Raw genomic sequence first — 15,408 nt, forward strand, 5'->3', positions numbered from 1 at the left:
ATACGGACGCAGATTGTAAAATACCTGTTTCACAAACAAGCAAATAAAGGAAGTAAAGACAGTAAACTTTTTCTCATCAGCCACATAGAGGGCAAATTATAGAGGCCAGACAAGGATAATAAAAGTGTGTGATTGGCAGCTGACAGAATGCCAGTGAAAACCTCTCTTCCCTTAGGATATTGTTTTGATAATCTTTGCCGATTTAATACTTTATGAAACTAGAGATTTTTATTTTGTCTGTATGGATTTTTTTGGGAGGTGGGGGTTGAACTTGTCAATCGCACATCAAAATAGGGAGAAGTGAAATGTAAACAACAGCTCCAGGTTTGTTTTTCTCATTGAGCTGTTTGGGGATGTTTTTGCACAGGAAGGTTAACAAAGCACAGTAGCAGCCTTCATCAGTTCTTAAGGACATTTGGCCAACTTGAAATGCTCCCATGAGACTCAGTTGACTTCATTTTTATTGCCTGGTTTTGTGTCTGATAGACAAAAATATCTATTTTGAAGTGTGACTCTATAAAGCAGCATAACGGGCTTCCCTGTCTATTATATCTAATGACTACGTATTTGCATAGAAATCTATGTTTTTTCTATGACTGAGTCCATCATTCGGCACGAGGTCTAGCAGTCCAGTTGGTCAGTGTCTGTTTTATACACCAGCAAAGTTTCTGTGGGCAGCACGCACACAGCAGGCTGCAGCCGGCACGTGGCATCGCTGCTGCAGGTGCTCAGCGGAGAGGACATTGCACTGGCTCGGAGTCCTCGGGCTCCTTCAGCGCCGGGCCGTGGCTTCCCAGCCACCTAGCCACCCCGTGTTGCTTTCTCCGAGCAGCAGCAGCTGGTCAGGCTCAGGCGTCCTTGCCCCCACTTGGCATCTCACTGAGCCATGGTGTGTAAAATGGGTGAGCTAGCTGAGTCTCCTCTCCCAATTATGCTGAGCCTGCAATGCAAAAAAGAACAAAAAGCAACCAAAACAAGCTTTTCCCACAGAAGTAAGTAGATAGGACTCCAAACACACTGAACATCTATTGAGTTAGTTGATGCCATCTGTACATACGTAGTCAGTTTTCTGACTATAATTGTATTTTCAAACAATTTTCTACTCTAGCTTCAATGACTTCATGTCAAATTTGCTTGATTTACAAGTAAAATGTAATGCTGATCTTGCAAACAAAGCCAGCTCTGAACATTAAGATACATTTGTTTGGTTTTCCAATATTAATACTAGGAGTAAGGGCTGTACAGGCCAAACTTAGCTTGCAGTTTAACCCTACTATTTGAGATAAATACCTTCTGTAACACAGATGGCTGTTGCCTTTAGTAGGATAACACAGCTGTTACTGACGGGGACTTACTAAGAAGTTCTGAAGATGTTAATGCCTAAAAAAACAGATTTCAGGGAAAGGCAGGAATGTACATCTTCCTAGCTATGGATATAGCAGGAGCTTGAGCCTGAGCCCCTCCTTTAATTTTTCTACTCCAAAGCTGAAGTGGGACTAAGGAGGTGAGGACAGCTTCACTTTGAACTGTACTAGTTAGCCTCAGATCAAAATTTTGGCACTAAAAGGAGATTCTCATAAAGCAGGAAACTGAATAACCTATTTTCAAACATTTGTGGAAGAAGAGAATGATAGTAGAAGCATGCCATTTGAATTAATTTACTTGTGAAAACAAAATGTCATGAAAAGGATGGTGAAAATGAAACTACCTAGTTTCATATCAGGTTAATTTATCTTTTTTTTTTTCTTCTTAGATGATACTGGAGGTAGGTGCTGGAATACATTAACACTGGAGTTTACTGCAGTCTTGGAGTCCCTGTATTTTTTTTCTTTATGCGAAGGCAAATAATACTTGTTGTCAATTTATTTGTGGTGTTCTCAGCTGCATAGCTAATGCTCTTCTGCTTGATAGGATGTTGTTGCTATCTGTAATTACAGTTCTGCTTATGCCCTTGAGGAAGAACATCTGCTATTTCCCACTCATGAGTTACATTCCGTCCTCTCATTTCCTTGGCATTACCCTACACCGCAGTGATGTATTCTCCAATGCCCTTCCCCATACTTTTCCTTGGGGTTCGCAGCAGCAGTGCACTTACCCATCCTTCCCGCTGTGCCCTTCCGTCATCAACCCGGTATGTCCCGGTTTTGGTCCGCCCTGCAGTCTGGGCTGCACCTTGGCTTTTCTGATTCGCCTGGGAGGGGGAGAGCAGAGCTGCGCAGGGAGCTCCTAGGATATCCCGCCTGGGCTGGGAGCAATGGTTCGTGGCAGACTGATGATAACATGCGTGGTAACAGCGCTATGATGCTGTTAGCAAAAAGAACAGTGTAGCATCCTGCTCAGAAATTGCTGCCTATCAGGGTCAGGATATGCGACCACCCAGTTGGATTAGAAGGCAAGAAGAGGGGGGAAAAAAACACGCTCTGTTTTTGGATACTTAGAAGCAGAATTCTGCCAACTTGGCATATTATTCCTACCATATTGGTTGCCTCTGTGGTTTATTGTTGCATGTAAATCAAATGAATGATCCTCTGCTAATCCTTTGCTCTTACATACTTATGTTTTTCTTTTATAGTGTATTCTCAATATTAACATGAAAAAATGTTATTTAGTAGGTAAACTTTGAGGGATAGTATTTGTATTTCTGGATTAGTGAGCATTAACTCTTTGGATTTTTAAAGATTTTTGTAATATTTGCTCTTGCATAATAGTTATTTTTTTACATAAAACATAATTTTAATTAATAATTAATACGTAATTTTTACATGACTAAAATTAGGTGCGATGAATCCCAACCAGTAGGCTATGTCAAGAAATTTGATGTATTCAGACTTTAACAAGAGCTAGGGAGAAGACAGAGGTCATTACTCATAATAGCCAAAGGGGAAAAAAAGAAGTAGAAGACAGTATTATAGATCCATGTACATGTATTTCCTTGTCCCTGTCAAAATAGCTAATGCAGTATAGAACTGGCTGAAGGTTTACTTGCTTGAAAGAGTGCTGTCATCCCTCAACAGTCCTGCCAATGTTGTACTCAGCGGAGCAATCTGAAAAAGGTCAATCTTAGTTTAAGGAAGAGGTTTGAATATTGAACTTTTGGGGATTTCTTCCTTCCCTGACTCATCAGTTCTGTCTGGTGACTTTGTAATAATGCTATGGCACTATTGCAATACAAGCTGTGATATTGCCTACTGATGTTGATGCAGGCATGTGTATATCTCTGAATAGCTGAAATGGGAAATTCATATGAACATATGAAGGAAGAATTTTCTGTATAAAATATTTAAGTGTAGAAACTAATTATTAAAAAATTATGCAGAATTGGAAGAATTACGTGTGACTATATAATTAATTAATATGTGGTCAATTATATAATTATTAATTATAATTATGAATTATAGAATCCTGTGTTGCAGGATTAAAGGGGCTGTGTAGTATCTGGTATTTTCCTCCTTTTTTTCTGAAAGAGGATGCTGAAGAGCATGTAAGATTCTTTTTTTAAAAAAAGCTTGTATGTTTAATAAGAGGGGGGAAAACCTGAACACGATGGTGGCTGTAGGGGGATGAAGGTGAAAAGAGCGAAGTGACATGCAGTACGCTGTTTTAGTTGTAGTGCATTGAACACATTCACGTGAAAAGGATGAGGCTAGAAAATAGTTAAATGGGGAGAAAATAGGGAAACATCAGGCATTGAGACAGGTGGCTTTGGAAGATGTCGTAGAAGACTATGGCAACTGCATCACAACCTAGGAGTGAGGGAAGGAGAGTTAAATATAAATTGACACACTGGTTATAAGACTGACTGACCACTAAGGTGGTAAAACCATGTGAAAAGATGGAAAAAACCAGGAACATACATATGCCTTACGAGAAATGATGAAGATGATTACATATTTATCAAATTAATATTTGGGAAGATGAGAAATCCATACAGGTGAATCATAGTAATGGGAGTCGTAACAAAGAGAGAGGCCTGTAAGCAACATGTACAGTGTACCCTGACGTGAAAACAGCATTTTTGCCATGAAAACAGAACTTGTTTTTAAACAGAATTTCTTGTACCTTAGTTTGTGCCCATTGCCTCTTGTCCTTTTGCTGGGGCCAAGAGCCTGGCTCCGTCGTCTTTACATCCTGCCATCAGGTATTTATACACATTGGTAAGATCCCCCCTCAGCCTTCTCTTCTCCAGGCTGAACAGTCACAGCTCTCTCGGCCTCTCCTCATAGGAGAGATGCTCCAGTCCCTTCATCATCTCAGTGGCCCTTTGCTGGACTCACTCCAGTATGTTCATGCCTTTCTTGTACTGGGGAGTCCAGAGCTGGACACAGTGCTCCAGATGTGCCTCACCAGGGCTGATAGAGGGGAAGGATCACCTGCCTGAACGTGCTGGCAACGCTCCTCCTAATGAAGCCCAGGATGCTGGTGGCCTTCTTTGCCACAAGGGCGCATTGCTGGTCCCTTCCAAACTGAATTGTACTGTGATTCTGTGACTGATACTCTTAGGAACATGCAGTGAACTCAGTTTTGGAGATGGGAAGGAATGAAAGGGAGAAAGGAGAGAAATGAATTGAAAACAGTGAAGGAGAGGCTTCCCTCTTTGGATTACAGTAATGAAAGGAGAAGAGTTCATCAGAAGTGAATGCTGCTGTAGAGGCAAAGAAGAAAACAAACGGTGACTCTTTAGGAGCAAAGAAGCATACTTCCCTATCTGACCTGAGACATGAGAACAGGTAAATATAGCAGTGAATGAAGTCAGGTTTCAAGAGGAAAAGGAGTTAAGAGGTAGAAAAGTCTGCAAGAAGAAAAAAGAGTAATTGCTGGGAGTTGTGGGTGTGATTAGAGAAATGTCATCAGCCAGACTTAAAAACCAAATAAAGAAACAAAGACTAGGGATGGACCTGTAAATCATAGGGATGAGGAGGTGAACAGGGAGACAAAGGAAAAAATACAGCTGAGGCAATAGAATAGTTAAGCTGGGGAAAGCAGATGAAAAGGACAAAAGGTTGACAATTCAAAGGGTGATGAGAAAATGTAGAGGAGACAGGAGGGAAATAGTACAGCAAATGAAATGAGGGGAAGAAGAGAAACAAAAATTATGCAATCGAGTCTACAAACACGCTTAAACATTAGCAATGGCTTGCTCCGGAGCAGTAACAGCATTGTCCCGAAGTTTTGCTTTTAGCCACCAAAGTAGAGAATGGTGATGCTGTAGCTGGAGGATGTGGGGCTGGTTATCCATTTGGGGAAACGTGGGGCAGCGTGCCCTGTGGCCTACCAGGGTCACCAGCCTCCAGTGGCATCTGACGGGCTCTGCTGTGTGCAAGAGGGGAGCGAGATCTCTCCTTTCTCCTCATCCCCTCTATTCCCTTCTGGGAGAGAAGGGGGGTATTCCCTGACAAAAATATTGTCTTTCGTGCACAGACGTGCACGCATACATACATATACACACCCACGTTCTCAGAGTAGCTCGCACTGCTTTCTGAAGGGGGACATGGGAAAAGATGTAAGCCCAAATAGATTCGGGGGGCTTTGGGAGGGGGAGGGAGGGACAAGGAAGAGGGGAGTGATGACATCTGGAGAGTGGTAACAGCTGTGAAGGCCTCAGGGCTGGGGACTTTTATTTCTGACCTTAGGGAGAAACCGGAGAGTACTGACCACATGGAGTGGTTGCAGGGAAGAGCAAGGGCAGAGGGGAGACAGAAGTGGCAGCCCCTTATTTTTGTACCCTGGAGCCTTGGTAATATATCTCCCTAAAGAGGCCAGTATATGTCCGTATGAGAAGTTATTCTTTTCTGTCTGAAGTCATGTTAAAAATAACTCTCTTTGGGCCTTGGGGCATTGCACTATAATGAAGTTAAAAGGATAAATGCTATTAAATGTCTGAATAATGTTGCTAACATAGCTTGTCTTCCTGATCATTTTGTTAAACTACAGTAACATACAATCATGTCACCATTAATACTTCCTGCATGTGCAGGAAAGAAGAATACAAAGAGTATGGAATATCAATTGATTCTAGGATAGTTTTGTATTGAAAACAGCTGGGTAACTTATTCTCTCATATGGCTAGTGCCGGGTACTGGAAACATCACACATTTTTATTGTCGAAATGGAGTGCAAACTGTTTAGAGCGATACACCTACATCTGTACCATATTATATTGTGCGCCTGCTGCCATCTTTTTATTGACTCAATATCTGTCCAACCATTATTTTTATTGGGTCTCATAACTCTGTAGTTGGTCCACCTGTAGAGCCTGTGAGTTATAAAGTTAGAGTGTTTTGCCATTGTTATGTGTCCAGTTTTCAAATTAGAGTAGTTTCCAGCTGAACTACAAAGAACCAGAACTGCTATTCTTATAACTATTTTTATTTTAACTACACCCGTTCCTATTTATCATTGAAGTCTGCTGGCAGAAGTCTACTTTCCAACAGAGGGTTTTTTTCTTTGGATGGGGAAGGGAAAATGTAATGTATTTTTCATCTCCTTTTATTATCATTTAATTGTTCCCACACTTCATACTTGTTTATCTCTGTCATGTTAAAAGCAGGAATGGTAGTTCAATTCCTGGGCTGTAAAATCTCCCTGACCCATTTCCAAGGCTCACTTAGGCAGTGCATGATCACTAAGGCATCAAAGGCGGTTAGAATCCAAATACTCCTTTGAAGACACATTCCCAGTCTTGAAGCCTGCTCGATACAGCCTGGGCAAGGCCCTCCTGTCACAGCCATGGCCAGCTCTGGCTAACCCTGAACTGAACAATCTCATTTTCTCCTGGCCCTCTCTCTCACGTATGTCCTTCCCCATGTTTTTTTTTTTTTTTTTTTTTAACATCTGTCCATCCTCTCTTTCAAAATGTCTATCTCTGCCCTGCTATCTGCGTTCTCACCAAGAGTTAGTCTTCCATTTTTATTTTATAGTAGATGTCACTTCCCTTTTGCATGTCTGTCTACCAGTTCTTTTTTGATGTACCCCTGAGCTGATATTTCTGTCTTCTGCCTGTCTTCTTTTTCTTCTTCCACTGTTGCTTGTCTTACGCTCAAACATCTCTTCCCCAGAAGTTGTCTGTCTCTCTGAACCTCCTCCCAGTTGCAGCCATATTCAAGACCTCAGCTAAGCCTGGACTACAGCACCCACAAGCTTCTAGGCTCCTCCTGTTGTTCCCTGGCACTCAGGGGAGATGGTAGACAGAGGCCACCATGCTAACAGCTTCCTGTCGGCCTTTCATTGCTGTAGCACTATCCCAAACATGATATTTCCAGAATGTTGGATTTTTCATCATCATAAATCCATTTACTTTCCAGTCTGGAAGGAAGACCTCCTTTTTTCTTCTCTCTCTCTCTCTCTCTCTCTCTCTCTCTCTCTCTCTCTCTCTCAATCTTTCTTGTGTTACAGAATCAACACATGTCTGGAAAACAAAAGGCTTGCCTCAAGGATTTCACTTGAATGGGGTGAAGCTCAGTGATTGCTGTCAATCACTGTGCCTCTCTTTGAACAGGAGGGGCGATGGTGGGAGTGGGATCCCTGATGGGGAGCCAAAAGCCAACCTCAGCCAGAGCCACCCAGACTCATAGAGTCAGGTTTCTTTTTCAGCTTACAGCCATTCCCTTAGATCTCAGTCCTTGAACTGTGAGTCCTAAAATCCACCCCAGGAGTTGCAGTTTCTCAGCTGCAAGGCAGAGGTAGCCCATGACCATCAGGAGTGCTGACGGTGCCACATAACATACAGGTAGCGTGACACTGGGCAGCCCAAGGTTCTGCAAGGTATCCAAACTCCGGGATAGTCCCAAACCTGAAAACTCCAGTTCTCCAAGTGACCATTATATCAGCTATTAGGAAATGTGCCTTTCTTTAAAAAAAATTTAACCGTTAGTGAAGCATATTCTCCAATGAGACGGACATTTCCAGCTAGCTCCTCTTGTCAAAAGTTAAGAGAACTTGTAAATGCCTGTATTTCTTGTGCTTCAGGAAGTAGCTGCTTACAGATAAGGTTTCGCTGGGCCTTTTTGCTCTTCACTGACCTACTATTTAATGCTGCCACACTCATCACAGCTTTATGTTCCAAGCTCTACCAAAGTAGTTGCTAATATGTAGCTGCTTCTGTTCCATGTTGGTTCCTATTAAGTGTAAGATGACCTTTAAACACTAAGACCGCAGTTTCTGATACAGTTGTATTTTCAGCCAGAAAAATAGCAGACTGACTCATTCTGATTTACTTATTCTGTTCTAGTTTCTGTATTGAGCTGATTAAGCAAGTGTTTACAAAACAGCTTCAAAAGTTCCAAAACATTTTGGCAAATTTATGGACTAGAAGTATAATGCCGAGCTCTTCAGAGAAGCCTATGGGACGTGATCTTTTAATAAGACTTTATGAGAACTGAAATGGGCAGGTTCTGTGGACCACCACTGTGTTATTAGGCTTATTAAGCTGTCTCTAATGTACCCTGCAGTCTTTGCAGTCTAGGAAAGAAACATCTGGTCCATGAAGGTTTCCATTTGTATCTATTTTGTTAACTACATTAAGCAACTAAATAGAAAAAATGCATAATACAATGAAAACAAAGCTACTTAAGCTAAAACAATTTGAGGTTAAATTAGTCACACAAGTATATACAGCATCACAATCATTACAGCCAGCAACTACTCTAAGTTTTAGCTCAGAACTAGGGATGGTGATAAACCTTATTCATCTACTACTCCCCAGTAAGAGATCATTACCTCTGCAGTAAGAATATCAACATGTTAGGCTGTAACCAGATGCAAGTTTACACTGCCCACGAGCCCCTTCTGATACAAAAGATTTTTAATTACATTACTAAATGACTAGATCCAATTCACTCTAGTCTGCTTCTCACAAGTTTTTTAGGATTTGGACTTTGTTCTATGCTAACATAACTAGCTTCGGGTTTAGAGCTAGCTGGTTATCCAGATAGTTTGAAGGAACATGGAGGAACATTCACGTTTGCTCATAATACATTAGGAAGATGTCTTAGGCTGACAGACAGACAGACTTATGCTCCAGAAAAATTCATGAAAGAGTAGAGAATCAAATCTCACAGACATTAATATTTAACATGATAGTCTCTTATCATGTAAGGCACACTTGCCAGTACCAGGTGATTTTTTTTTTTCTCATTAGCAAAGAGCTAAATGAAATGGTACTGGGAACAGTGTCTTACCTTTGGAAGCTGGTGGATGGGATTCTTCTGATTAAATATAGCTGTCTAAAGCAGGCGAATAAAATTCTAGAAATGTCTGTTTCACTTAAACTGACTATAATGGGAATTTACAGTGAAGGGCTAATTTAGGCAAGATGGATGCCCTCCAGAGAGCCCAGACTGCTGAAATACCCAGTCTCTTATATTAGAACTTTATTCTAAATTAGTTGCCTAAACTTTTTCCATAGTCATGTAAAAGAAGTATTTCTAGAGGCTAATTCAGCCCAACATCTTAGATGATTGGAACAGCCCTCCGGAGATTCCCATCTCTCTTTGCTGCACGTAGTGCAAGGCTGTACAATTAGTTTGCATAGACACCTAATTTAAATAACAAGCAGTCTTTCTAAGGTGTACTTTGAGCTATCATGCTAAGGCATATAATATGAAGAAGCTTTTCTATAAACACTGTTAATGAACACTAAGAAAGTCATGGATAAGTGGATAGGCAAAGGGTAAAGGAAATGGGAGACAGCATAGAGAAACGAGTTAAACTTTGCCTCCTCAGGACGGTGTACAAGTGGAGATAAAGATGAGGCTTCAGGCAAGAAAGACCTGGGGACCTCTGCTGGGGGCAGAGGCACTGGAAAGGGATGGGGTGAAGCTGAACAAATGCAACCACATTGCACTGCGTGCGTGAAGGGAAGCTGCCTTCACCCCAGGGCAGGAGCTGAGAGAGGGCCTGGACAAGGTCGTTGTCCTGGAAGTCACAGAACAAGTGGACACACGTGTTGGTCTGTAAAAGAAAGAAGAAAAGGGTTTTTTATGTGTATAGTCCTGCTCAAAGTTAAATAACTTTACCAAAAGGCAGTATTTCCTACTATGTAGAGACTGAAATTGCAAGAGATACATTTGGCACCAAATATTTTTCTAGTCTCGGTGCCTTAGTATAACCCTGATTTGTGAATTACAGAAACATTCCTCATTTCTGTATGCAGTTGTTACCTATATTGCATTTGTTACCTGTATTGCTCTGTGATGTTCATCATAGGAAAAACTCGTGTTTTTGACGTTATAAAGGTTACTAAAGAATACAGGCATGAAGTTTTTACCTAAGAAGAAATGACAAAAACCCAGACTTGCTGAACAGCACTGGAGAAAGATTTGCTAGGCCAAAGATAGATGCAATGTGTGTTCTCTGTAAGGGAAATTACAGTTAGAAGTCAAAACCATTAAGTTTACACTGGGATTGGAGGAAACTGAAATAGTCACCAGAACACCTGGAATAGATATATTTCCTTGGAAACTTTATTCCTATTTTAAATGGTCAAGCCATCAGTCTGGAGTGTTACTATGTGAAAATGTCCAGTGGACTTGGCTGCCAATCTTCACAAAACGTTTAAGAGATTCAAAGTAATAATTTAAGTGTCCTTAGCCCTGAAATGTTGTGAGAATTAGTGGAAAACTAAATTCTCGATAGTGATGAAGGGTATTGGAATAGTCATTTTAACTCAGTACAATAAAAACTGAAAGTAGTTCTATATGTATCCCAGACTCCAACAAAAATGGCAAGTTAATATGCTCAATTAGAGATGGAGTCTTTGGCCTTAATCCATAGGTTTAAAAGGTTTCATTTCTTTATTTATGGGAGGCTCATTTTAGCTGAAACTGACTATTAAGCCATGTATTACCATTGTCAACTGAGATTAACATCCATTAGAATATAAAAAATTTTCTTTTCAATTCCAATTATACAATTTACAAATTAAATAGATGTCCACTAAGATCAATAATGCTATATGGCGGATAATTTTTAACCATGGTTTCCTGTCATCCCAATCTCTTAAACAAAACAAATATAAAATGGCCTGTGTCTTTGATGCTTCTTATATTTGTATACTGATGATTAGATTGATATGATCTTGTCATTTTATCTGTTTCATGTCTACAGCATTCTGTAGACACAAAGCCTGACTCGAAAGTCTGTTTTAAGTGTCCAGCTTACACATTGTAAGATCTGAAAAATAGGTGCCTGGCTTCTTGCAGGGTGGCTCAGGTGCTGAGACTGCTCCGACTCTGACGCGGGGAACGCAGCACAGGTGAGGCAGCACGCGACCTTGGCCTAGCTGCTAGAAAACACCAAGAAGCAAAGACTGGGCGACGCTGGGCTACACTCCAGCAGCCTCCCTCACGTGGGGCTCACAAGACCTAACCCTCTTCTGAGGGTAAATGCATGACTGAACAGGACGCTGTACTTTCGAACTGAAGTTCGCTCCGTTTCTTGGGTGCAGAGTTTGGCAACTTCTGAAGTCAGCTTCAACACTGGTTTAGATGGTAGCTTCTCCAGGGAGTTTTCCGCTGTTCATTGCCCTGTGAAGTAGCAACCTTGAGCCCCGGGGTGTTACGTGTCCCATTCTAAATCACCGCAGCCTGAGTGGCCAGACCTCACCCATCACAGCTGGTGTTTTCATTTCCCTGGTATAAGACGTAGCAAACATATGAGTGCTGAAAAAGAAGTGTGAGAACCTTGTGACAGAGGTGAATCTCAGTAAGAATGGAGAAAAAAGTACACAGTTACTGTGTGTGATTTTCTTCACTTCTAGGAAATGGGATGAAACAATTAACTTACATGTTCTCAGCTTATATGTTTAACATGTTCACAGGCTTAATATATTTGGTGGCTTTTTTGGGATATATCAGCTTAGACCAGAAATGCCTTTAATTACTTATGGGTAGGGAATGCAGAGCTATAACAAACTGCATCATGGGAATCTGTACAACTTGGACATCAACTGTATCAACAGTACGGGGGAGGCGAAGCACCCCAGTGTCCTCGTTCTGGGCAAGCAGATGGGATCCCATTGCCACGCTCACATCTGCTTGCGCCTCCACTCTTCTGGTTATTAGCAAGGAAGAGGAGAAGAAAAGTGGAGCAGAAGCTCCTGTACACTGCTGGAAGAGGCAGAGGCATAAAAAACATTTAAAGTCTGCCTCAGTTTTTTCCAGGTGACATCTCTTCCCCCTCCATTCAGGAAAGATGACTTCCAGATCCTTGCACTTCCAAATCCTGAAGGTCCACATAGTCATCAGTTCAGCTCTGAAGAAGATTTTAGCATATAAAATTAGTGCAATATTTAATGTGAACATTGCAAGAGTGAAGCTATTATGGTTCTAAAATTTCGGTGGGTGGTTTTTCCCATTGTGGGCCTGCTCATCTCACAGCTTGAAATTGCCTACCTATTTTTTTCTGAATATTGATGATTTCAGCTTCTTAATTAGTTTCTGCCTAAAAGTCTTGCCTTGAGCATGTACATTATATAACTTTATTTAAATCATGGCCAGAGAAATGAGACTCCTTACATTTAATTTCTAGTATTTCGAACTGAGGTAAACAAACAGCAAAACATACCAAAAAAAAAAAAAAAAAAAAAAAAAGGCAGCAGCAACCTAATGCTCATCTCATTTAACAGATAGCAGTAACTATCTTGAAAGTGATTGGCTTATTATGGATACTTTAAGCCTCTACAGAGAGGAGCTTTCCATGCCCAGGGTAAGGTCATTAGTGAGTGAGGGAAGGAGGGAGGGAGAGAGTTAGCTGAACCACAACAGTCTTTCCTGCACAGACACTGGAAGCTCTGCATTTTCACAGATTTCCCTCAAAATAAAGATTCTTGGCACCTTAACAAAAGAAATTTTACTTGCAGGGGAAAAAAAAAGCAAGGCAAAATCTAACGTTGAAGAACTGGCTAAATTTAGAATATGCATGTGTGGATTTAGCTCCCAATATAAGAAGTTCAAAGAGATATATTGCTACTATGTATGACAGCAAAAGTAATATTGCCACTATGCTCCATTATCATTCTGTACAAAATCAATATCAAAACAACCCAAGTCTAGACACATAAATGTCAAACTATTTAACAAGAAGCAGTTAGTGCAGAAAAAAACACTTAAATGGCAATTGAGGTAGTCTGATGGGTCTTAAAGTAGCTTACCAGGATTTATGTAAGATAAAAACAGTTTAACTAAGCATGTAGAACAAAGCCTGAGGGCTTATGGCTAAGAACAATATCAGAAGAACATCTAAGCTCTTTATCGTACCTGTCACGTTCTAGTATTTGGCTGTTTTGTCAAAGATGGAAGGCCTTCTAAATCTCCTAATTTCCTTCTTTTTTTTTAGGTTTTAGGTTACTTAATAAAATTACCATTCACCTACCACTCACAAGATAGAATACCCACTTCGCAAAACCAAGTTTGGGTTATTCCTGCTATTCATATGAAATAATTTATCATTTTCAGAGTTCTTTCTCCACTTTTTACATTTCATTTCCCTTTTGAGATCTGACAATGATGTTGCTAGCAAATAATATAGCCTGTAAAATGGAATTTTGGACAAGCAACTGAAATTAACTGTGAATTAAAACCCTAAGCTCAGAAACTCGTTTCAGCCAAAGAAATAGGTAGGATGAAAGAATTAAAAAAATACAGAAACATTTTCAAAATGAAACATTCGACTTAAAAATGACCAAATATTTTGTTTTTTATATTTTAATGTTCATCTTTTAATTTCAGGTGGCTTTTTTGGCTTTCAAAATGACCTAAAATAAAGTAAGAAAATGAAAAACAATTAGGGTTTAGATTGAGCACAAAAATTTTATTTGGTTCACAATTCATTGTTATTGGTTCACAATTCATTGTTGCTCTATGTGGAACCAAAAGTCCTCTTAGTTCTGACAGGAATCAATTTTGTTTTGATGTGGTCACAAAACAAACAAAAAATAAGAATCCATTGTTTACCCATCTGCATTAGAACTAATCTGTGGTATTACAGTGCTGAAAAACCAAGATGAGCCATACCTTCCATGCAAATAGAAGTAAAAGAGATTTTATTGTCTAAGACATCTTTCATTTCACAGCCTTCAGCAGGAGCCATTAGCAGGCATGATGTAGCACAGTGAACTCTGTGGGGAAATTTGCTGCTGATTTCCCTGAGTACAGGAGAGGACCTAGGCTTTGCGCAGGAAAACTCACTCAGTAACTGAATAAATACGTGCCTCAGTAGAAAGCTGTGACAACCTCAACACCAGATTATGTATTCTTTGAGTGGTGTGCATAATTTAAAGCAATTAAGACAATTTACAATATTCAACTTAAATATTTAAAGTATTCAACTTGCCAAAAAATAGGATGAAGCAACTCATGAAATTGCTGGTTCTGGACCAGCTCTGGTACCTCGTGATAGCGTTGCTGTAACCTGCCCATGCCGAGGAGATGCAGTGCTATAGCAGAAAAGGCAGATTGTTACAAATTCAGAAGTGTATTAAATGTGGTGCTGGGCTGGTGCCCACATGGCCAGCTGTAAGAGCATCACAGGTCACTGCAGAGGAGGAATGAAAGGCTGCCAGGTGTGATATGGGTGACATAACTCCTCTCCACATGTCATCTCCAAAAGCAGGTATTTCATATCCCTACCTGGAAGAGCCGCTTGGGCTTGTGGCTGATTTAGGCCTTTTAGGTCTGTTAGATTTTTTTTCCTCAAACTCTACTACACAGCAAAAAAAAAAAAAAAAGAGACATTTTCTAACAAAATACAGTGGATTTTTAAAAGTAACTGATAACTATTGTGCCTATTCTGAATGAAGATCATGAAGATAATTAGACAATACCTGACTTTAATTATGACAGCAATCCCATTAAGTCAGTGGGGTAATTACAGGTTTAATCTTAGGCAAAGATTTAAGGATTTTGCAATCACTGTATGGTCTCCAGTGTATGGTCTTACTGCTTAGGATGTGCTGGCACGCTGACAGGCAAGTTACTAAATACGACCGAGCTTTAGACTGTCAATCAGCTAGTGTGATTACTGTTGGTGAGTGACTTTAGGGAGGAAAACAGTTCACCTTTAAATGGGATATACTTATACGGCGAACAGGATTTGAATGTTATGATGGCTGTGTTTGTACTGCTCAGATGACAACCTGTACGTGGACAAACAGGCTTCTAACTTCATGACAATTCCGTAAAACTGTAGTGCCCAATCCCTGAAGACAGCTGGCTTATATGAGAAAATATGTTAATTTGATGGGGATGTCGCATGTCAGTAGAAAAGAGCTAGTTTGCAGCTTGCAGCTTTGGGTACAATTCCGATTGTACCCTTAAGTGGAAAAAGGCCGGCATGCAGCTAATAAGAAAGGCTGCAATCTTCTCCTACCGCTTTTGCTAATGTCCTTCCATCAGGGCTCAGTCCATGTCTTGT

The sequence above is a fragment of the Dromaius novaehollandiae genome, chromosome 4, assembly GCF_036370855.1.
Source record: "Dromaius novaehollandiae isolate bDroNov1 chromosome 4, bDroNov1.hap1, whole genome shotgun sequence".
NCBI classification, from domain to species: domain Eukaryota; kingdom Metazoa; phylum Chordata; class Aves; order Casuariiformes; family Dromaiidae; genus Dromaius; species Dromaius novaehollandiae.